We start from the raw sequence: 23445 nt of genomic DNA, 5'->3' as shown, positions 1-23445 counted from the left end.
TAGGACATCAGTTTGAGATGTTCAGTAAGCAAATGGAGATATAAAACTCAAAATGAGAACTAAGAAGTAAATCTGAGAGTTATCTACACAGAGGATAATTGAAACCAGCTAATGAGAGCACCAAGAGAAATAGTTCTGAGGGAGAAGGAAACCCTGGAGAATCCAATGTTAATGCATGTGAATGGATGAAAATCCAGTAGAGAGGACAGAGAAGAAGTCATAAGATGGATGGGAAGAGAACCAGAGGTTAATGTCTCTGAAAAGCAAAGAAGAAGAGAACAATTAACATTGTCAAGGTCAGCAGAAGTCAAGGGGAATGAGGATTGCAAAAAGATCACTGAATTTGGCAATTAAAAGGGCACTGGATACTGTGGAGAGAGCAGTTTCAGCTGAATGATGAAAATGGTAATCAGAGAGCATGAGGAAAGTAATTGTAGCCACCTATTGTAGAGAATCTTCTCAACGAGCTTATCTTCAAAAGGGAGAAGAGTTAGGACCGGTGGGTTAAGTGAGGATTTTTTGAAGTTGAGGGAGACAAGGGCATGCTTTTAGTTAATAGGGAAACAACCAGTAGACAGAGAGCAATTGATAATTAGAGAAAGAGTATAGATAATAGAAGGGCAATATGTTGGAGAAGATTGTATGGACTGAGATATTTATGCATGTAGAGGAGTTGACCTTGGCAAGAAGAAGCAGAAGACATTGGAGGGAGGTGAGATGAAGAGCCAGGGAGAAGAAGATGCTCTCAGAAAATGGTATCATTTTCCCCTGGTTAAATAGAAGGTCAGCTGAGAGCAAGGGGGAGGAGAGTTACGAGAGATTTAAGGAGGGATGAAAAGGTTGGAAAAGCTGTTGTTGTTACTGAGGCAGTTAATCAATTAGGGAGCTGGGAAAGGATTGCCTTGCTGCAGTGAGAATCCAGTGGAGATTATGTATCGTAAACTTCTACTAAACCCAGTCAGCATGGTCTTGTGCTTTTCTTCAGCTTTTCTCAGCAGCACATGAGTAGGAATGAAGAAATGAATAGTGAGAGTTATCATAGCTTGGGACTTGTCAGGATAAGATCACTGACAGGAAAAAAGGCAAGAGATTTGAGAGAAGATTAGAGAAGTGAAGGTTGAACTGGTATAAAGTATTGAACTGATAGAACTGGGGAAGGGAAGAATGTGTAGTGAGGGCAGGAGTGATGGACTGGGGCAGAATTGTCTTGGTGAGAATGGGGTTTCAGAGTAGCAAGGCAGAGGGAGAGATGGAATGATATTAGATTATGATAAGATAAAGTAATATCAGATTTCATGAAAATGAAACTGGTGCATTTAAATGAAAGAAATCAAGGATTTGACCATTTCTGTTTGTAGTTGTAATGGAACGGAGGAGTAGATCATAACTACTAAACTACTAAACTACATAACTACATAAACTACTAAATGGAGGAGTAGATCATAACTAGTAAACTGAGGAGTGGGAGTTTAGAGTAAATAAGGGAATATCAATATGTATGTTGAAATACCCTAGTATGAGATCAGGACTTGGAAAGGAGAAAAATGAGTCAGGCACTGAACTCACTGAAAAAGAAAAGAGAATATCTTGTAAGCCTGGACTCAACAGCTAACAGAATCTTAATAGGATGATAAATGTAAATTGAATGAACCTCAAAGCAGGGGAGGTTATTGAATGATAAATGGAAGAAGGTGAGCCTAGAAGTGGCAATGGGGAAAATAAAAGAATATTTCAACTCCCAACTGGACTGAATATTTAGAATGAATGAATGAAAATATAGTCAGTGTTAGAAAAAGAAGCCAAGGAGGTTGTCATCAGTCAGTCAGTCAATAAATATTTCTTAATAACTTATTATATACTAAACTTTGGGGATAAAAGAAAATAATAATTCCTGCTCTCAAAGAGTTCAGTTTAATAGAGACATCTAATCAGGAAGGAATCAACTCTTAATGCAAAAAAGATGGAGGAATTAAGAAAGATGAAGAAGCCTTACTTACACAGAGCACAATGGAAGGAATTGGGTGGCTATAGACCCTAGAGTTATAAATAAATAAATCAGAGAATGTTGCTGATGAGCTCACAGCTCACACAGTCGAGCCTCCTTCATTTATTGCTTAATTGTTATTCCTTTTCTAGAGGAGTTGCAGTCATGTTGACATTAGTCATTATATCTAATAGTGTGGTCTTCAGCAAGTCACTTCCTTCACCAGGTCTTAATTTCCTCATCTTTAAATTAGGCAATCGAATCAGATAATCTCCAAGGTCTCTTACACCTCTAGAATTGTATAATTCTAAGACTTAGATTCTCCAAATTCTTAAGTTTTATAGTCACTTTTTAAAAGTGATTTTTTATATGTTATATTTTTAAAAATATTTTTGGGACAAACTTTATGTTTTATGGAATCACAATAAATTTCACAATTTGGGATTAATTTTCACTTAATGAAACCACTACTGGATTACCTTAACGGTTAATTTTTTCTGTGGAAGCAATCAGACTTCTCTTTAACATTTTCATTAAATACACACACACACACACACACACACACACACATTCAGGGGCCAGGCCCTTTCTTAACACTGCTGCTAATGAAGGCCTTGCAGACACAAGCAGTCAATGTAATTAGTGTCACTAAGGTTTTCTTTCTGACACTAAGCAAAATTTTCTTTTTCATCATGTTGCATGGATGCTCACAGAAACAGCCTTTGGCATAAAGAAGGGACTGTTTGATTGTGTCCTGCCTGGCTGTCGAATAGATAGTAGAATTATTCACCAACTTAAACTACCAGCTTAGAAATTAAATTTCTTAGGACACCACATGATGGATATTGGCAGGCATTTCTTGTATTGATTTGTTGTATTGATTTGATTTATATTGATCTGATCAGATTAAGGGCTAGGAGACTGCTGGATTTATTTGTGAATCTGCTCTTTACTGACTTTCTGCTTTAGGGAAGCCCAGAAGACTGACTCTTCTAACCCAGAGGCCTCAGCTTTTAAGCCATGTTGTTCTATTATATGAAAAGCCTTTTTATGTTAGTGTTGTTTATTGCGTATCAGACAGGTGTGGCTCAAAGCATGGAGCCTAAGACAACATTTTTCATTGGTTAGGTTCCCCTGCCTTAAGCTTGTAATTTTTGGTATCACATAAAAAAACAAAAACAAAAACAAAAAACAAACCTTTGGTCATGCATACTAGACACTGGTATTTATGGTTTGAATGTCTTGGTAAACAGTCCTGAGCCCCAGGATGCTTCTTTAAGAAAGCATGTTATTTCCTTCCTGTTTGCTGTGGTTTTTTGAAAGACCCATCCCACTGGCTGTTGTCAAGGAGAGACTTGAGTATGTATTTACCTGAATTCCAGGGCTTTATTCTGACTACAAAGGTCTTTCTCTTCCCTCTAACAAATCCCAAATTCTGGAGTTGGGAGGGTGCATTTTTAGGAAACTTCTTCATGTAATGCAATCACCTATATTCCCTTCTTCTCCTGTCAGCCCTCAAACCTCCTGATTGATCTTTCTCTCTGTACCTCTCCATCTGGCCCCTGAGTTCATTCTCAACTCCCCTCTGCTTGCAGTATTATAGAAGTTGGAGCTCCTTTTATTTCTGAGCTATAGCAAGATCTGGGAAGCCATTCTGTCGTTTTCTATGGGAAATAGGGATCCTGCCTATATCACTGACAGTATCCCTTCCATGTGCTTTGAGATTAAGGCAATATATATTAACATGTTTAACATATATTGGATTACTTGCCCTCTAGGGAAGGAGGTAGTGGGGAGGAAGGGAAAATTTGGAACACAAAGTTTTGCAAGGATCAATGTTGAAAAATTTTCCATGCATATGTTTTGAAAATATAAAACTTTAATAAAAATAAATAATTAAGGCACAACTTTTTGTATCCTCCTTCAAGATTCTCAGCAATAATTCTGGAGGGTTGTTTTTTCTCATCATCCAAGGGCCTTAAGCATAGTTGGAAGTTAATATCAAAGATGAATCCAGTCATTCTAGTCATCTTTGGATTTTATGTGAGTTCCTGCTGCGACCATATTCCTGGCTGATAGGTAAAAATGAGGGAGTATAACTGACTGTTCTTCTCCGTTAGAAATCTTAGAATTTTTGTTTGTCCTTCCAGTGGGTTTAGAAAGTTCAGATGGGGTGAAGATTGCAAAAAAAACTTTGTAAAACTTAAGACCTTGGAAAATGTGTGTTATTATCATGCCAGGGTAATGACCCTGATTCCTCAAAGCTATGCCAGTGGAGTACAAACCGTGGCAGGCTGCATCATTAACATGAAAGGTAAGTGGTTGAGGCTGGTTGTTGACTACCAGCCTCACTAAGTATGGAGAGATTCATTGCCAGCATGGTGCCCACATGGAGTTGATTTTTTGGCTATAGCAGGCCATTATCATCATTATCATCATCATCATTATTATCCATTTTGACTCCCTAGTGCTTTGGCCCAGCAATTAAGCAACTAGAAAAAAAACAGTACCCAAAGGAAGAATATTAGGCCAGACACTCTAACCTTGATGTATCAGGGCCTCAAATTAATCTGATGAGTTGGCACTTTCTGTAGTCTGGCATGAAAGCCAATTAATGGTGCCAGTCTAGGGGGACTCCCCTGACAATTATTTAGGGAATCAGAAGAGCTTTGACCCTTCTGTGATTTTCACAGACAATTTGAGACTGTGACAATCCTGGAGATTCTCTTACCATCTTGTTGCATCCCAATGGACCATTTGAACTGGAGGAACATAGTAGAGCTCTAAGTACTTTCTAAGAATTCTAATCCATTCAGAGAAAAATTAACTTGATCTAGATTGCTAAGAACTTCTTTAGAGAGGATCAGGATTCTCTTGTTACACAAATCTTTCATACAGATTATCTAGAACCCTGACTCTGGAATCAGAGGAAAATGGATTAAAATCCTGGTCTTCCATTACCTGGGTGATCGATCTTGGGCAAGTCACATAACCACCTACCCTCAATCACTCATCTATGAAATGGCAATGTTCAAGTAGACAGTCTCTGAGTTTCTTTCCAACTCTAATCAATGAGGTCAGGATCTTTTGCATCTTTGAAAAGAGCTGGAAGCCAGAGTAAGTAGGAGCTAGAAGGAGCCTTTGATTTCACCTTGGGGTATCTTCTTATAGCCAGGAATAATCCAAGAGTCTGTGATGGGGTTGGAGAGTATTGATTCATGAAGGAGATATCCTCTCCCCCATCTCAAACCCCATCCCAATCCAATAAATTTTAGTCAGCTCCCTGGCTGTGAATAACTCTATTGGCTCACAGTCATTATCACCTACTGTTGGAGTTTACTTTAGTTTCACCCAAATTTCAATTTGAAAAGAACAAAATATGAAATACTATATCAAGAAGATATTTCTATTTTGTCTTTTTAAAAATACCTCCCTGTCAGTTGTACTACCCTTTTCTTTAAAGAAGCAACATGATAGAGAGGAGAGAAGGTTACTATGGAATCAGGAAGAATTAAGGTAAACCTTCACTCTGATATTTATGCTTGTCTGCTATTGGTAAGTCACTTAATCTTAGCCTCAGTTTCCTTATCTGAAAAATGGGGATAGCAAAACTCGGACTCCTTACCTCACAGGGCTATGATGAGGCTCACATCGACTTTAGATAGATTTAGATATTTATATATGCAGATACACACACATATATATGTCATATATATCACTTTGAAATGTTGAGAGTGCTTTATAGTTCAATGATTCTTTTAGTCTTTTAGTTAACATGTGTCTGTGTAAATGTGTCTCTCTAAGGGAGAGCAGATGACGGATCTTTTCTTCGGTTACTGCCTTTTTGCTGATGCAATGTCTCAAACGAAGGAGATACATCATAATTGTTTGATATGGTTTGTGGTCCAGCTTATCAAAGGTAAGAAGTGTCGGCTGTTACTAAGAGGTGCAAATGTTTACTGAGCTGAGTTGGTTCCAGTAATAAGAACATACAGAGACCAGAAGGCTCTTTGCCAGTATTGGACTTTCTTCTTATGGAACATCTTTGTACAGAAACTGGTCTCACAGTATGAGAACTAATTCAATTCAACTAATTAATTCAAACAATGAAGACATTGAGCAATTAGTTATCTTCCTTTAGTCACATATTTTATCTAGTCTAAATAGGAGTATACCCCAAACTAATCCCCTGCCCATAATAATATTGTCTTCTTAAATTAAAAAAAAATAACAAAAATCATTTTTGTCTCATCCTCACCATTAAAGACAAAAACAATGCCTTTCTAACAAAGATTCGTAGTCAAAACAAATTCCTGCATCCCCTGTCCTGTTGTTAATGTGTCACAAGCTCCATCATATTGTAAAAGTCTTCTGTTAACATGGTTGAAGAATTTTCCGTTGTAATGGAGCGACTCCCATCTTTTATATGTGTTACCCATCATTTAGTGAGCATTTATGAAGTGCTTACTCTGCTCTAGGTATTGTGTTAATCACTGGGAATAGGAAGAGAGGCAAAGTTGTTCACATTCTACTGGAGGAGACTATTGTCTAAGTAAGTAAATAGGTACCTAAAAGATTTACAAAGTGTAAATGGAAGGTGATCTCAGAGGTATGGCATTAGCTGCCAGAAGGGCCCAGAAAGGCTTCCTGGAGAAGGTCATTTTAGGTCATTTTCTGAGGAAGCTCTGTGTAATAAAAAGCAGAGGTTAGCAGGGACTCCATATATATAAGGACACCAAGAAGGGAGGCTGACGGAACAGCAAGAAGCCCATTAGATCACAGAGTGCAAGGAGGGAATTCAAGAAAAAGATTGGGAAGGCAGTAAGAAGCAAGGTTTGAAAATGGAAGGCTTTTTTAAAACCTAGATTTACTAGGGTGTCAGTGGATTTTTTTTTTAAAGTAAGGCAGGGATAACCTGGGCTGACCTATACATTTGACAGTTGAATTTAATGGATTGAAGTGGGGAGAAATTTGAAGCTGAAGAACCAATGAGGAGGCTATTGCATTAATCTAGTCAAGAGGGGATGAAGGTGGGAACCGGGGTAGTGTCTGTGTCAGTGGAACAAAGGGCATGCATATGAGAGATGTTGGGGGTAGAAACAATATAGATTGGTTTTGTGGGGTGAATGAGAGGGGAGAGTCAAGGATGGAACAAGGCTGTGAATCTGAGGGCCTGGAAGGGTAGTTATGTCCTAGATAGAAATAAGAAACTTGGAAAGAGAGGAAGATATTAGGGAGAAAGATAATGAGTTCCATTTTGGATAAGTTTAGTATGAGATGCCTAGAGGACACAATTAGATCAAAGTAAAGGCATTTGATGGAATAATGTGGTAATAAAGCAGCAATAAAAAACTTTCCCCAGAACATTCAGTCACATTCTCCTTCAAACCCACTTACCATCAGTGGAAAGGGTAAATATATCTAGAGAACACATGTGAAGGCACACACATGCAGAGGTGCACAGGGCATACAGATGGAAAGGCAAACACATAAGGAATACATATGGTTATTGTAAAGACTTCCTATTAATCTCCCTGTTTCTGGTCTCTCCCCTCTCCAGGATGGACCCCACACAGCTGCCTAATAGATTCTACTAAAGCACACATCTGACCTTGTTATGACAATGCTTAAGAAGCATCCATGGTTTCTTGTTGCTTCTGTTTGGCAATAGAAGCCTTTTACAATCTGGCTCTAACTTATCTTTCTAGACAGAAGTCATATTACTTCCTCCAATGCCTTGTTAAATGATCAAATGTGTAGTTCTTCTTTTAAGAAGTTTGGCCTCCAAAGGATAAGTGCTTTCAGTACCTAGAAAAATCATAAATTAAGTAGAGTTCATGGTTATTTCATACTTTGGATTTTATTTCCTTTTGCTCGCCATTATCAATGTCTCTATTCCAAGTATCTATCTATCCTAGGATTAAGAAGTCCTCCTGCAAATTGTTTGTTATTGTTCAGTTGTTTTTAGTCATGTCTGATTCTTTGTGGCCTTTTTGGGGTTTTCTCGGCAAAGATATTGGAGTGGTTTATAATTTTTTTCTGCAGCTCTCTTTATATATTAAACTGAAGCCATCAGGGATAGCCTGCAAATTCTGTCAAAACATAATTGCTAATTTATATCCCCCTAATGTAATTTTCAGGACCTACTTTTTTTTTTTTAACAAAACACAAAGGGGCATCTTATTTTAGCCCCCCCTTTATTATGCACCCAAGATTCTTGGATCTTCCATATAAATGAAAAGGAATAAGGAAGGCAAGGTTTAATCAGCCATGTGGAATCACAGGATTTTCAGATTTGTCATACAGGATGATATTATATTACATTCTATACCACAACCGAACCAATAAACACCCACCTTGTTTTCAGGTATTTTTTCTTTTTCTTTTTTTGCTATTACAGAGAAGTGCTGTTGTGATTATTTTAAGGCCATATTTCTATTTTGTCTGCCAACCAAAGGGCTATTGCCTTCTCTAGTTCTACTCCCTATCCCCCTTGAGGTATCACTGAGTTTGATTTAGTTATTTATGCTGGATAGAGCTGGATAAACCTCACCAACATAGTAACAGGCTCCCCAGAAGCCAGTACCTATTTCCTCATCACTATTGGTTAGAAAGACCTCCATGGCTGTATTTATTGAAAACAGAAATGGAACCACTATCTCGAAACCTCCTTATTTAATATCCAGACTGCTTGGGTGCAAGTTTAATGTTCAGTGGCTTGTTAAATTAATCAGAGACAATGATAAATTGTTTATCTTGCCGACAGTGTGGCTGAAGCATTCACACTGCTCACCTTCATGCTATCTCTTCACAGGGCTCTGTAAATTATTTTTAGTAGATGCTGTAATTGCTGTTAAGAGTGTAGCTTACCAGCACTCTTAAAAATGAACCTATCATACTTCTTTACTTTGACTGAAATTTCACAAATGCAGGAGGAATAGACTAGAAGGATTTAATTTGTTTAGATAACTTAAGCAAATTATCACTGGCCCTAAAATATTAGGTTTGGTCATTGGAAAAGAAAAAAAAATAGCTATGATCTAAAGCTATCCTTCTTCAAGCTAATGAAAATATTAGAAAATATATTTTGATTTCATCCTTCAATACCTCTATGTGTCCCATTTAAGATATAACAATCCCATATATATGTATATATTTATAAAACAATCATATATAACAATCATTGGACTTTTCTAAGCAGGAATACATTTAGTTGAATTCAAAGTAGAAAATAGACTTAACATTTATTAAGCACCCACTATGTGCCAGGCACTATGCTAGGAAGCAAAGATGCAAAGACAAAATGACAGAAACTGCCTATCCTCAAGGAGATTATATTCTATAAAGGGTACATAACTACAGATAAAATATAAATAAAATAAATACAAAGCTTGTATGTATGTGTGTGTTACCAAAAATTATCAGAATTGAAAAAGGCTTTTTTTAGGAAGTGACACATGATCTGACCTTGAATTTACCTAGGGATTTCAAGAAGTAGAAGTAAAAAGAGCTAGAATTTGCTTGTAAAATATCATGGAGGTGGAAGATGAAGTGTCATATTGGAACAAGTTTAACTGGAACATGGAACATGTGAATTTCTTGACTTAAGAGGTCCCCCGGAGACATACAATATTTTGATTATTTTTAAGGGTCTATTTGATTTTCAGAACCATCCCAATAAAATACTGTTATTTTGGGGTGAAAGAAGATGCAGAAGTCTTCAGGCAGTTATGTTGTGTGTGTTGTCTGTTCTATTCCCATTCTCAAATAGCTTCTTTAGGAACATAGAAGAAAAAAATCTTCAGAGAAGATCAATCTAAATGAAAATTTTCAATGATTTTCTTGTCTATATAATGAAGTTTCTCAGAGTATCCCTGAATTTATCTTTTTTTAATGTTAACCCTGGGGGCAGCTAAGATGATACAGTGGACAGACTTCCAGCACTGAAGTTAGGAGGACCTGAGTTCAAATCTCAATTCAGACACTTGACACTCCCTAACTGTATGATCCTGGGTAAGTCACTAAATTGTCTTGCAAAAAAAAAAGAAAGAAAGAAAGAAAGAGAGAAAGAGAGAGAAAGAGAGAAAGAGAGAAAGAAAGAGAGAGAGAGAAAGAGAGAGAGAGAAAGAGAGAAAGAGAGAGAAAGAGAGAAAGAGAGAAAGAAAGAGAGAGAGAGAAAGAGAGAGAGAGAAAGAAAGAGAGAGAAAGAAAGAAAGAAAAAAATTAATCCTTAAACTTTTTTCATCTGTGATCAAAAATTCTTTAGACCTGTGATTTTATCCAATTAGGCAAATTTATTGACAAGGCAATTCTATCCATTGAGACATAATGACAACAGCTGTGATTTATATTCTTTCAGAGTTGCCTGGGACATTGAGAGATGAGGTGTTTTGTGCATGGCCTCCATATGTGTCAAAACCAGGAGAAGAGCCCAACTGCTGTTGTTCAACCATGGCTTTGCCCACTCTGCCTCTTAGTGAGTAGTATTAAATGTATATATAAATGTGAGCAAATAATATTTATATAGGTCAAAGATGAGAGGTTTGAAATATTAATAAAATAGATTACATTGATCTAATGCTTCACATTTTAGGATCCTATTTAAAATTTTTATTCTTTAACAATCCCTAGGAGGTGGGTCCTATTATTGCTTCCATTTTACAGATGAGGAAACTAAGGCAGAGGGAATGTGACCAATTCAGATTTACACAACTATTTGAGTGTCTGAGACTGGATTGAACTTGAGTCAAAAAGACTCCAGGTCTAACATTTTCCCCATTATACACTCAGATGACTTTGGAAGAGCTATCTAGGGGAAACCAAGGTATTTTCTTCCTTTATTCTTCTATCCAAACACTTGAGCCAGTTTCTTTTTTTTCATGGGATCATAATTTTTGAGTGAAATGAGGCCTCTAAGACCTTCTCTTCTAATCTCCTATTACCGGGAAGGGAACTGAGACCCAGACATTGAAGCTTTGTTCCATAGGCAATGAGTCTCAGAGGTGGGAGTTATAGCTCAGGTCCTTTGACCCCTAAGTCAACACTCTTTCCCACTGACCCACACTGCTACTAAACAGTCACTCCTTCTTAATTCTTAAAAAGAATAATTTCCCAGGCTTAGGCGGTCACTTTGTATTTATCTTGTTAAGCTCCAGTGGGTCTAGCTTATTATCTTATTGCTTTGCCTCTGTTGAATTTATTGCATAAAAGGTGCCCACTGATGGCAGTGAGCTATGAGCTGTAACTTCAGAGTTTTAAAGCATCATGAATTAGGGCACCAGATGCATAAGTAAGATAAACCTATTACCCAGGAGCCCTAGGGATGATGAGCTTTTTTCCTCCTAAGCACTGCTCTCCCTTCCACAGTGTGAACAGTTCAGCTTAAATAATTTTAGGTGAATTCAGAACACAAGAAGCCAATTTTTATTTGTAAAGGGATTAGGTTTAAACAAAAATGGGGTGAGGGCAACAATTTAGTCGTGGAGATAAATGATAATGGGATTTTTATGTTTTAAATGCTCTTTTGCAAATATTAACAATGCTATCCTCCTGAAGGCTATTTGGAAATTATGCAGAATCTCCTCTGTGCATTAAAATACATGGTCTTGTAATAACTGTGGGTAATATATTTATACTGTCAGCATTGTGATGCTTGCATTTTAATTACTTTCCAAGTATGTTTTGAACTAGATGAATGGTGCTTATTTCTATGGCATGTCTGGCTGGAAAGCTTAGAAGAGTACTTATTGAGGATGTCTTCAACCCTTACCAATCAAAACTTGGACATGGTAATCCTTGATCTTAAGTAATATGCATTCTTAATTCACATTCATCTATAAATCATTTATAATTGTAATAACTCACACATAATAGATAGATGGTGCAGTAGATAGACCGCCAGGCCTAAAATTAGGGAGACTCATCTTCCTGAGTTCAAATTTGAACTCACACACTAATTGTGTGACCCTGTACAAGTCACTTAAACCTATTTGCTTCAGTTTCCTCATTTATAAAAGGAGCTGCAGAAAGAACTAGCAAACCGTTCCAGTATCTTTGCCAAGAAAACCCTAAATGGTGTCACATAGAGTTGGTCATGACTGAACAGTAACAAAAACTATTAAATGTGGAAGGTTAGGAATTAGTTAAATGAGATTATTGTAGTGGTACATTTTTCTCTTTAAATTACGTTAAAATTTTCAAGTTATCTAAAATGTAATTTTTTCCTTTTTACCCCATTTCATACCCCAAAAAAGAAAATAAAATTTTTGTTTCTTTGTTTTGTTATTTGGGAAAATAACAGATATGCATATTCAAACAAAACAAAATTTCTTCATTGGCCATGTACAAAAATATTTAAGCTTTATTTTTCATCCTGAGTTTATCTCATTTCTATCAGGAGATGAATGGGGTGCTTCATTATTAGTTCTTGGGAATCATGTATGATTATTGCATCAAGAAAAGTTCATAGTTTTCAAAGTTGATTTAAAGCAAGTGTTATTATTGTATAAGTTGTTTTCCTGGTCCTGTTCATTTTATTCTTCATCAGTTTATTAAAGTATCAGAATTATTTGTTTTTATAATATTGACATCATAGTATGCATTGTTTTTCCTATTCTGTTAACTCTTCTTCAAATCAATTCATATGTATTTCCATGCTATTTTGAAATTATCTATTTTCTCGCTTCTTAAAACACAATAGTATTTCATCATGTCAGTGTTCTGTCATTCCCCAATTGTTAACTATCCCCTTTGTTTCCAGGCTTTTTTCCATGGTGGTATATTTTAAGATAGCTGATTCTTTGCTGGAATTGAAATTGCTGCCATATTTTAGGTATTTTTCAACCAAATACAATATTTTTTGCCTTTTTATTTTCAAAACATATGCACAGATAATTTGACAACATTGACCCTTGCATAGCCTTGTGTTTCAGATTTTCTCTTCCTTCCCCCCACCCCCTCCCTTAGATGGCAAGCAATTCAATATATGTTAAACATGTTAAAATATATGTTAGATCCAATATGTATAAACATATTTATTCAATTCTCTTGCTGCACAAGATAAATGAGATAAAAAAAAGTAAATGAGTAATAAAAAAATGGAAGCGAACAACAACAAAAAGAGTGAGAGTTCCCACAGTCCTCTGTCTGGATGTAGATGGCTCTCTTTATCACAAGCTCATTGGAACTGACATCAATCATCTCATTGTTGGAAAGAGTCACGTTCATTAGAATTGATTGCTGTATAATATTGATGTTGTGTACAATGATCTCCTGGTTCTGCTCATTTCACTCAGCATCAGCTCATGTAAGTCTCTCCAGGCCTCTCTGAAATCATCCTCCTGATCATTTCTTACAGAACAGTAATATCCCATCACATTCATATATCATAGCTTATTCATCCATTCTCTAACTGATGAGCATCCACTCAGTTTCCTGTTTCTTCATACTACAAAAAGGGCTGCCACAAACATTTTTACTCACGTGGGTCCCTTTCCTTCCTTTAAGATTTCTTTGGGCAAAGACTTAATCTTAAAGGATAAATAGATTAGATTTTTTTTCTTCTAAGCTCCATGAATTGGATCTAGGAGAAATGGGTGGGAATTGTAAAAAGGCATATTTAAGGTTAATATAAGGGAAAATTATCAAAAGGTCTGAAAATTTGGAATGGATCATTTTGAAGGTAGAAGGATCTCTTTTAAGTTCCTATCCTTGAGAGATGTCTAAATCACCCCTTGTTGGCTATATTGTAGAGAAGAATTTCTTTTTCAGCTATGGTTTGAATTTAATAACCACAGTTGTCTCATCTCAAATTTGATAATTTATTTACTCTGGTGCTTTATTGTGGTGTGGAAGTAGTCCATGATTCTTATGGAGTAGGCCATAAAGAAGTTTCAGATTCTGAAGAATCGTGTAAATGTCAATGATTATGATAGTTATTGTTAGCAGTAAGCATCACTTCAATTGGAAAAGCTTCTAGTTGTGAGCTTGGTTCAATTCAACATGGCAAACTCATCATCAAGAGAGAAGCTAGGATTTTTTTTTAACATCAGCTTATAAAACTATGTATTGAAGGTGAAATGGGAGTACAAGATATCATGGGAAGGGGAGTGTCTAGACCATGGTGTTGGTACTAAGATGAATCCATGTTTTGGTCTACATAGGGGTTCTTTATCTTTTGAGATCCTTTTGGCAGTCTGCTGAAGACTAATGGACCGCCTTCTCAGAATAATAATTTTACGTGTGTAAACATTTAAAAATAGGATTGCAAAGGAAACCAATTACACTGAAATACAGTTCAAAAATAGAGTTGTTAAAAAGTTCACAGACCACAGCCCTTCCTCCTTCCACAGGAGAGGCTGCTTCCAAGGCACTTGGATGTGAAGCAGCGAGAGTCAGCATAGCAGCTGCACCAGCTGGCAGGTGTGTGTGTAGGGCCACTGTGGTTGATCTCCTCTTCCTCCGGAGCTGGACCTCACCTCTCCCTCAGCACATTGTTGTCAATCAACCCTCCTTCTTCAAGTCAATGGCGCTTTCCCTAGGACAGGTAAAACGTTCTTTCCTGGGACAGAAGACTGGACAACACGGAAACTTTAGAGGGCTGCCTTAAGACTAAACTAAATGGCTAAATGACAGAGAAGTTTATAATGTAAGAGTTCAAGGATTGGAGGAGAGATTGGTATCATATAAAAATCAATTCTCTGTTTTTGCCCCTATAATAATGTTAAGATATGTTTTTCAAATTGGTTAATTCTTGGCTGCTTTTAATTACCTCCATCTTATAATGGGGTGGATTGGACATGAGAATTGTTGCCACAGTGTAGTCTTATGGTATTTCTGCAGGATGTTTTGTATGTTAAAAAATTATGACATCCACATCAAAAGACATTTTTCACCCATCATCACCTGCATGATCCTGGTTTCATGTTTCATGGCATGCTTGCTCATTTACATCAAGCCCATCAACAGCTGGATCCTTAGCCCCATAGAGACAAGTAGCTCTATTCTAAAAATGAAAAATTTCTTTTTCATCAGAACATTCGTTTGAATGAAACCATCATACTGATTAGGATGTGGCCTTTTGAGTAAACATTTGACTTTTCATCCTGTCAAACAATGTTTAATATCCACAGGTATCATCTTACCACAGAGCAAGTCCTTTTTAACAAATTCAGTACCATTTTGATTCATCATTGAGACTTCACTTAGGATCACACTCATTTGGGCCAGCAGGCTGGGCCATCATTCCAGAAGTGGATTTGGATGAACTTGGAATTGCCTACCCATGTACTCTAAACACCTTTTTAATCTAACTCTGACTTATTGCCATGCCTTGGATATAGAAGTCCCTTGTGACTTAATGACAGTAAACACAAATTCCTTTGTGCTTGAAGTGCCAGGAAAGAAGAAGCCGTTGTGCTGGATTGTTAGTAACTGGAATCTTGAGCATTTAAGAGTTGAGTATAAACTGAATAAAAGCATTGAAATTCATACTATGGACAAGCATTTGGAGAGTATGTGAATGATAGAAGTTTGATTCATATCATATCTGCTTCCAAATTTCACCTTTCCTTTGAAAACTCAATTCACAAAGATTCTATCACTGAAAACTACATTTTTTTTTTCCTGAGTGGTCCAGTACCTGTTATGCTAGGTCCAACATCTAGGGAAAACTATGGGAATTTTTTCCTTATAGCACTCCTTTATTCATTAAGATTATAGTTCTGTCAGTGAGTTAGCCAAATATCTTAAAGAGGTAGACAAAACAATAGATTATGCCTCAGTTACTTTAACTAGAGGAAGTTTCACAATGAATTTCCCATGGTTCTGAGAAAACACATGCGTGCTCTGCTTGTGACCACATGAAGAGACATTAAGACAAGTCAGTTGACAATTCTAGAAAAATGGTTTTGGAATTAACATTTGCCATCTCTTGCACACATAGTAGAAAATTCTGTTGCTAGATAAACTATGATGATAAAAAGAGAGATATTTATGTTTTGTCAGAGTTTTAAAAGATCAGTATCAGCAGTCTTCAACACTCAATTTCACATGATTCTGTATATAGTTATTTGCACTGAAACAATTCATTTCCTATTATTGTTTTTTAATCAATGTTGCTTTTTTCTTCTACATTTGAGTTAATTTGTTGAAAAGGTAAATTTATTATTTGATTGTTATGGCTCTACCTTAATCACCTACTTAATCTATTTGGAAAATGAAGGTCCAAATTTTAGTATCATGGAAGATTTCCATTCAATTCTTTCCTCTGGAGCTTAAATTTTCCACAATGTAACTGGGAGGGAGTGTGTCACAATTGAATTAAAATTAATTTTTTTTTGTATTCTCAAGTTTAACAAGGGCATAGTTGCCTCTCCATACTATTGTTAGAACTTGCAACTATATATTTTTACTCTCATTATCTTTGGGTAAATTTTTGGAGTACTATAAAAAAAAAAAACAACTATCCATCTTCTTGTGGTTCAGGAAATAGCATTTTAGTAACTTTTAAATGAAATAATACATTACTTCCACTTTGAAAAAAACAATTACATTAAAAAAGATAACTTAAAAAAAGAGAGATAACTTCCCTTGCAGTAGGAAAATATAGGTATATAGAGGATATGCCAATAATAAAAATTATAAATATTATCTTAACATAAAAATTTACATACAAACCAATATATTTTTACTACCATAGCATATATGAATAACATCTGAATAAATTTTAAAATGTACATCAATATTGTTCTGTTCATAGGTCCTAGGTTAAAAATCTCTGGGACTTAGACTAATAAAATTACAAATTCTTTGATGTATTTAATTGCTGCAAATGTCTTTATGACTAGACAAGAGTTCATTTGCATGAAAAAAATTGTGAAACAAAAGAGAATTGCTATTGTTACACTTTAACTCTACTTGAAAAGGGTAATTAAAAAAAAGAAAGCTATCATAGATGAGATTTTTTATTTTGAAAATTATTTTTAAAAGACATTAATATATTGAGTCAATATTTTGTTACAGCTTGGGTGACTTTTGAAGGAAATAGTGTAATATCTGTCAGCCACCTGCTCCTTTGGTCATAGATTAATAACACTTGACCAAGCATGAAAGCGTGCTGAGGCCATCTGCCTTTACCTATACCTGGATGCTTTTCAGTGCAATTCTGATTAACTATTTAGCTCAACCCTTTGTTTATAGCAATCCTTTTGGATGGGATGACCCAGTTATCTTGATAAAAAGAAGTTAGACTACATATACATGAAACCATAGCTATTTAGTATTTAATGTTAAAGGGCCTGAAAAAGCATAAAATAAGAAATAAGTTTAATGCTATGCACAAGAACTATTCTCCATCCTAGTCTTTTCCTTTACTTCATATTTCCCTTCTTCTTTGTCTTTCCTCCCTCCCTCTCTCCATCCCTGTAGTCCTTCCTTCCTTCCTCCTTTCTTCTTCTCCTTCCTCCCTTCCTTCTTTTTTCTTTTCTCCTTCTTCCTTTCCTCCCTTCCTCCTTCTTTTCTTCATTCCCTCCTTCCCTCTTTCCTTCCCTCCTTCATTTCCTCCTTCCCTCCTTACTTCCTTCTTTCCCTCTTCCCTTACTTCCCTCCTTTCTTCCCTCCCTTCCCTCTTTCCTTCCCTCCTCTCTCAATTCTTTCCATCAAAACTTCATCTACCACCTTGGTGTTAACAACCTGTAAATATTTTATACTCAGCCCAGATTTCTACTTTGATTTTTGCATCATTATCTCTAAATGCCATTCCCCTCCCCCCCAAATGTCAGTCTCTACAACACCTGATGGCTAATATGTCCTTCTGGTTTCACTATTTCTGTCTGATAAATGTAGTCCTATTTACTATATTTTCAGTATTTCTATTGTTAGTGTTATTTAACTGTCATCACCCTGCTCAAGAAGTGTCAGTGGCTCCTAATTACCTCTAGAATAAAATACAAATTCCTCAGTTTGGTCTTTAATTCCTTCATAGTCTGGCTTCATCTATCTTACCAGGCTTATTTGACATGATTTTTGAATTTTTATATTCCTACCAAGCTAACCAAACTTAGCCCATAGTCCTTTGCAGTTTCTTTCCAATTACTGAGATTCATTTCTCATAATATCTAGTTTCCTTCAGGGCTCAGTTTAAGTGGAACCTCATCTGGGAAACTTTCTATTTCCCACCCCCTCAGTTGTGAGTAGTTTTTCTCTTCCTCCCTGAAATGATAATGTATGCATTTATGTCTATCTGGTGTATTCTCTCCTTCCCCCCAGAAAATATAAGTTCTTTGAGGGAAGGCATTAATTTCATCTTCTAATCTAGATATTGTTCCCAATACCTAGTAGAGTACCTTGTACATAGTATGACCTCTGTAAATCCTTATTTACTCTTACAGATTAACTAATGATCTCTTGTTAAATTCTAAGGCTTTTTCTCAGGCCTCATTTTTATGAACTTTTCTGTGGTGTTCTCTATTGGTCATCACTCGCCTCCTGGGTACTCTTTTTCTCCATAGGTTTTCATGACACTCCTGTCTCTTAGTATTTTTTTTCCTATTAGCCTGATTACTTTTTCCTCAGTCTCCTTTGCTGTTATCATCATCCATATCATATCATGTGATGGATGAGTGTGCCTGACTTTTTAGTCTTAGTCCTTTCTATTCTAGTTTTCTGTCTTTATACTTTCTCCTGGAGTAGATCTGACTAGCTATCATGTATCTTAGTTGAATTAATATCTCTATGCATATAGCGCTAAAATCTAATTGTCTATGAGAGAGAGACACAGAGAGACAGAGAGAGAGGCAGAAAGACAGAGCTAGAAAGACAGATAGAGAAAGAGAAGAATCAAGGATGACACCTAGATTGGGAGCCTGGGTAATTAGAAGGGTGGTAATTTCTTTAACAGTACTTGGGAAGTTGGGAAAAGGGACAGGTTGAGGGTAAATCATAAATTTACTTTTGGATATGATGAATTTACTATATCTTTGGGATATCTAGTTTAACACGTCTAATAGGCAGTTGGAGATGTGAGGTAGAAGGATGTAAGAGAAGTTAGGATGGGATAAATAGCAGTGAGAATCAATCACATTTTAAATGATAACTGAATCCTTTGGAACTGATGAGATTGCTAATGAAATGGTATATGGGGAGAAAAGAAGAGGGACCACTTGGGGTCATATCCAGTTACTAGATATGACCTGGATAAAGATCAAGCAAAACTAACTAAAAAAAATAGTTAGTGAGGTGGGGAACTAGGAGAGAACCATGTTATGACAATTTTAAAAGATGTGAATATGAAGAAAAGGGTGATCAACAATGTCAAATGTTGCAGGGAGGCAAATAACACTAACAATAACAATACTAGTTAGTATTATTAATGCTTTATATAGTGCTTACTATGTGCCAGCCACTATGCCAAACGCTTTACAAATATCTCATCAAATAATGGAAAAAGGATCTATTTGTACAAAATATTGATAGCAGCTTTTTGTGGTGGCTAAGAGTTAAAAATTGAGGGGATGGTGAACAGATTATAGTTTATGTCTATAATGGAATATTATTGTGCTATAAAAATGACAAGCAGGTTCTTTTCAGAGAAATCTGGAAAGATTTATATGAACTGATATAGAGTGAAGTAAGCAGAACAGAAGAACACTGTATAGAGTTAACAGAAACATTGTACAATGATGTATTGTGAATGCCTTAGCTACTTGTAGCAATACAATAATCCAAGACAATCCCAAAGAATTTATGATAAAAAATTGTATCTATATTTAGAGAAAGAGCTGATAGCATCTGAATGTAGATTGAAGGATACCATTTTTCACATTCTTTCTCTTTTGTTTTATTCAATTTTTAAAAAATAAAAATGATTAATAAGGAAGTATTTAACATAATTGCATATTTATAACCTCTATCAGATTGCCTACTGTCTCAGGAAGGGGAGAGAGAAGAAAGGGAGGGAAAGAATTTGGAACTCTAAATAATGAGTGTTAAAATTGTTTTTACATGTAATTGGGGAAAATAAAATATTAATAAAATAAAGAATCAACTATTATCTCATGTGACAATAACCCTCAGAGCTAGATGCTATTATTATCTCCATTTTCTAGTCAAGGAAATTGAGGCACATAGAAGTTAAGCGATAGATATAAATTAGATAGTCTGAGGCTGGATTTGAATTCAGGCCTGACTCTAGATCTTGATCTATTAGAGATCAAGAAGAATGAAAACTGAGAAAAGGTTTTGGCAATAAAATTCTTATTGTTCATTTTAGAGAGAATAATAACAGTTGAATGACAAGGTCAAGAATCCTACCTGTGCAGAATTGAGAAAAGAATGAGAGAAAAGGAAGTTGATTGTAAATGACTTTTTCAAGGAATTTAGCCATTAAAGGGAAGAGAGATACAGAATTACATGTAGTAGGGATGGCTGGAGCAAATTCTGGTTCATTTTCAATCCTAGCTACTGTCAACTTTTTAAGCTTTTTTGAAATCAACAATTGCTAAAAATAATAAAGACAAATCACCCAGATTTTTTAGAATAGTGGGGAATTAGCATTGTATTGTCATACCAAAATACCAATTTGATATCAGAGATAATCAAAATGACATTCCCATTTCTAACCCTCCCCTTCCCCCCAGTTAGTCTTCCTCTGACTACTGGAGCTGAGTTCCATAGCATGGGCCTGAAAGAAAATAGGTAAACATTTTTGCCTATGGGAGAGGAAGGTCTCTTGATCACTGAGTATACTATCCTAGAAACCCCTCTTTCATTCTTGAGACAGAGTAGTGAGCAGCAAGCCCAGCATACCTTCCCTCTGCCAGTCTCACTCTTTATGTTCTGCTCATTTTCCCCCATCCACCTTACCACTTCCCCTCTTTCCCAGGGGCCTGAATTGTATCTGAATCACTGAAATTTAGAGGAGCATAGGAGATTGAGAAGCACAGTCTCATAGATCTAGAACTTCAGAGGATATCTAGTATACCTCATTCTTGTAGCAAACAGAAACTGAGGCTTAGGAAGGCTCAATAACTCCCCAAGATTGCAGAGGGAAAAAAGATGAACTGAGGGTCAGCTAGGTGGTACTGCAATAGATAGAGCACTAGCCCTGAAGTCAGGAGGACCCCACTTCAGACACTTGACACTTATGAGCTGTGTGGTTCTGGGCTGCTCAGTTAACCCCAGTTGCCTTACAAAAACATAACAAAACAAGAATGGGAATTGAATCCAGGAATTATATCTCTAGGGCTAAGGATCAATCTACTCTTCTACTTGGCCTTTTCTAGTAGTAAGGAAAGAAGGTAAATTCTAAATAATTTTGCAATCACTAAGGAACTGATATATTTCATTAGGGAGAATGATTTTACTAGTAGAATGCTTTTCTCTTCATTGAGACACTAAAAATGACTTTGTACTATATCTATCTCCTCCACCCACTCAATAGTGTGGAATTGTAGAGTTCTTCTTCTTCTTCTTCTTTTTTTTTTTTTTTGAGGCAATTGGGGTTAAGTGACTTGCTCAAGGTGACACAGCTAAGATGTGTTGAGTGTCTGATTTCAGATTTGTACTCAGATCTTCCTGACTTTAGGGCTGGTGCTCTATTCACTTCACTGCTTAGCTGCTCCAACTGTTGACTTCTTACTTGTATGCAGGGATCTTTAATGTGAAAACAATGTTATGAGAGCTTACTCTTTGCCCAAAGGAACCCTTCAAGGATATGAGTAGCAATGGTCAAAATGACTTATGTGCTGGAGTTGTAATCAGCAAATCTTGCTAAAATCCTATTTCTGCTACTATGTGATCATAGATTTAGTGCTGGAAGGAGACCTCATCCAGCTCCTTAATTTCACAGATCAGGAAACTAAGCCCCAGGGAGCTTAAGTGATTTCCCCTAGATTACACAGGTAATAATCAAGAGGCAAGGTTTCAACCCAGGTCCTCATTCCACTGTACCACATGCTACTTGGTAGATCAGTGATCATGAGCAAATAAATGAATCTCTTTGGGTCTCTTCTCATCTATAAAATGCAAGATAATAATACCTGTGGAACCTATTCTCCATAAATATCTATTTTTATTATGAAGTGTTCCTATGACATGATCCTCTGTTTCATCAATTAATCAACATCCTTCTACTTTAAAAATTCATCTTATTTTGGTAAGAGATATTCTTTATATCTTATTATTATTATTATTAATCACCTTGGTGTGTCAGTGATTTGGTGACTTGCTAAGGTCACAAAGTGAGTTGTGTCAAGTATCTGAGGCTGGATTTCAGTTGTTCTTTATCTAGTTCATTCCATTAGATTCCCACTAAGTATAAGGCACTCTGCTAAGTCCTGGAGATACAAAGACAAAATAAAAAGAATATTTTATCTCAAGAAGCTTATAATTTATATATACATATGTATACATATACATATATGCCTATATGCTTATAGTTAATATATAGATATATAATATATACATATATGTACATGTGTTTATAGTTTATATATATATATACATATAATATATAGACATACATACATATATATATATATTATACTAACTATCTGATAATTTGAATTATGGGATAGTGTTAGCACCTGGGGGTTTAGAACATTCTTTTTTATAGAAAGATGATGCTTGAATTGAAGTTACAATAAAGCCAAGTTTCCTAAGAGGCAGAGGGAAAAATGGTATATACATCTAAGACATGGGTTATATATCCCAGATATGGGATATACTCAGCCTGTGCTAAGTTTAAGAACCAGGGGACAATATGTACCAGGAATGGAAGTGTCAGCACAGCATAGAGATTAGGACATTGGATTTAATTAGGAAAACCTAGAATGAAATCCTGCCTCAGATTAGCTATATGGCCTTGATCAAGTAACTAAACCTTAATCTATTAAGGCCTCCGTTTCCTGATTTGTAAATAAAGGATCTGTTCTCAAAGTTCCCAAGGTCCATTCCAGTTCTAAAATCTGTGGTCTTCCTGTGTGCTATATGAAAAGATGGCTTAGAGCCAGATTGGATTTATCTTGAATATCAAAGACAAAAGCTTATGTTTGTGTTTATTTTCCCTAGAGGTAAGGATGTACCTATGAAGCTTTAATTGTTTTTTTTAAATTTTTGGAATAAAACAAGCAATTCCATAACATAGTACAATAAAAATGTTGAGGTCAGACCTGTACTCCCAAAAATTTTGGCTGCTTGATAGCAGATAGATTAAGAAGGAAAGAGAATTGAGAATTGGGAGACCAATTAGGAAATGTTTTGAAATAAAATATTATACCTAACATTCATTGTGATCTTGCCCAGTTTCAACCCTGATAATTTTAGTTCTAAAACTAGAAAGCATTCTTTCTTCTTCTGAGTATCTTTAGAACCCACTGGCAGACAATGTTGCTTTAATACTACCTTATAAATGTCCTATTCACAAGCTACTTCTTTCTTACCAGTAATAATAGATAGAGGTCAGT

At 35.9% G+C, this 23445-nt stretch overlaps 1 long non-coding RNA gene and 1 pseudogene across 1 annotated transcript; both read left to right on the top strand.

The window, feature by feature from the left end:
• The first annotated feature begins 331 nt into the window (after positions 1-331).
• Positions 332-10454, top strand: LOC141564827 (uncharacterized). The gene is made up of 3 exons (XR_012488748.1): positions 332-712; positions 5789-5903; positions 10344-10454. It is a non-coding gene; the product is annotated as an uncharacterized LOC141564827 (long non-coding RNA).
• Positions 10455-14162: 3708 nt separating this feature from the next.
• On the top strand, positions 14163-15901 carry LOC141564826 (4-galactosyl-N-acetylglucosaminide 3-alpha-L-fucosyltransferase 9-like; annotated as a pseudogene).
• Positions 15902-23445: the final 7544 nt, after the last annotated feature.

The sequence above is a fragment of the Sminthopsis crassicaudata genome, chromosome 3, assembly GCF_048593235.1.
Source record: "Sminthopsis crassicaudata isolate SCR6 chromosome 3, ASM4859323v1, whole genome shotgun sequence".
NCBI lineage: Eukaryota > Metazoa > Chordata > Mammalia > Dasyuromorphia > Dasyuridae > Sminthopsis > Sminthopsis crassicaudata.
This window is presented reverse-complemented; position numbering and strand designations above follow the sequence as displayed.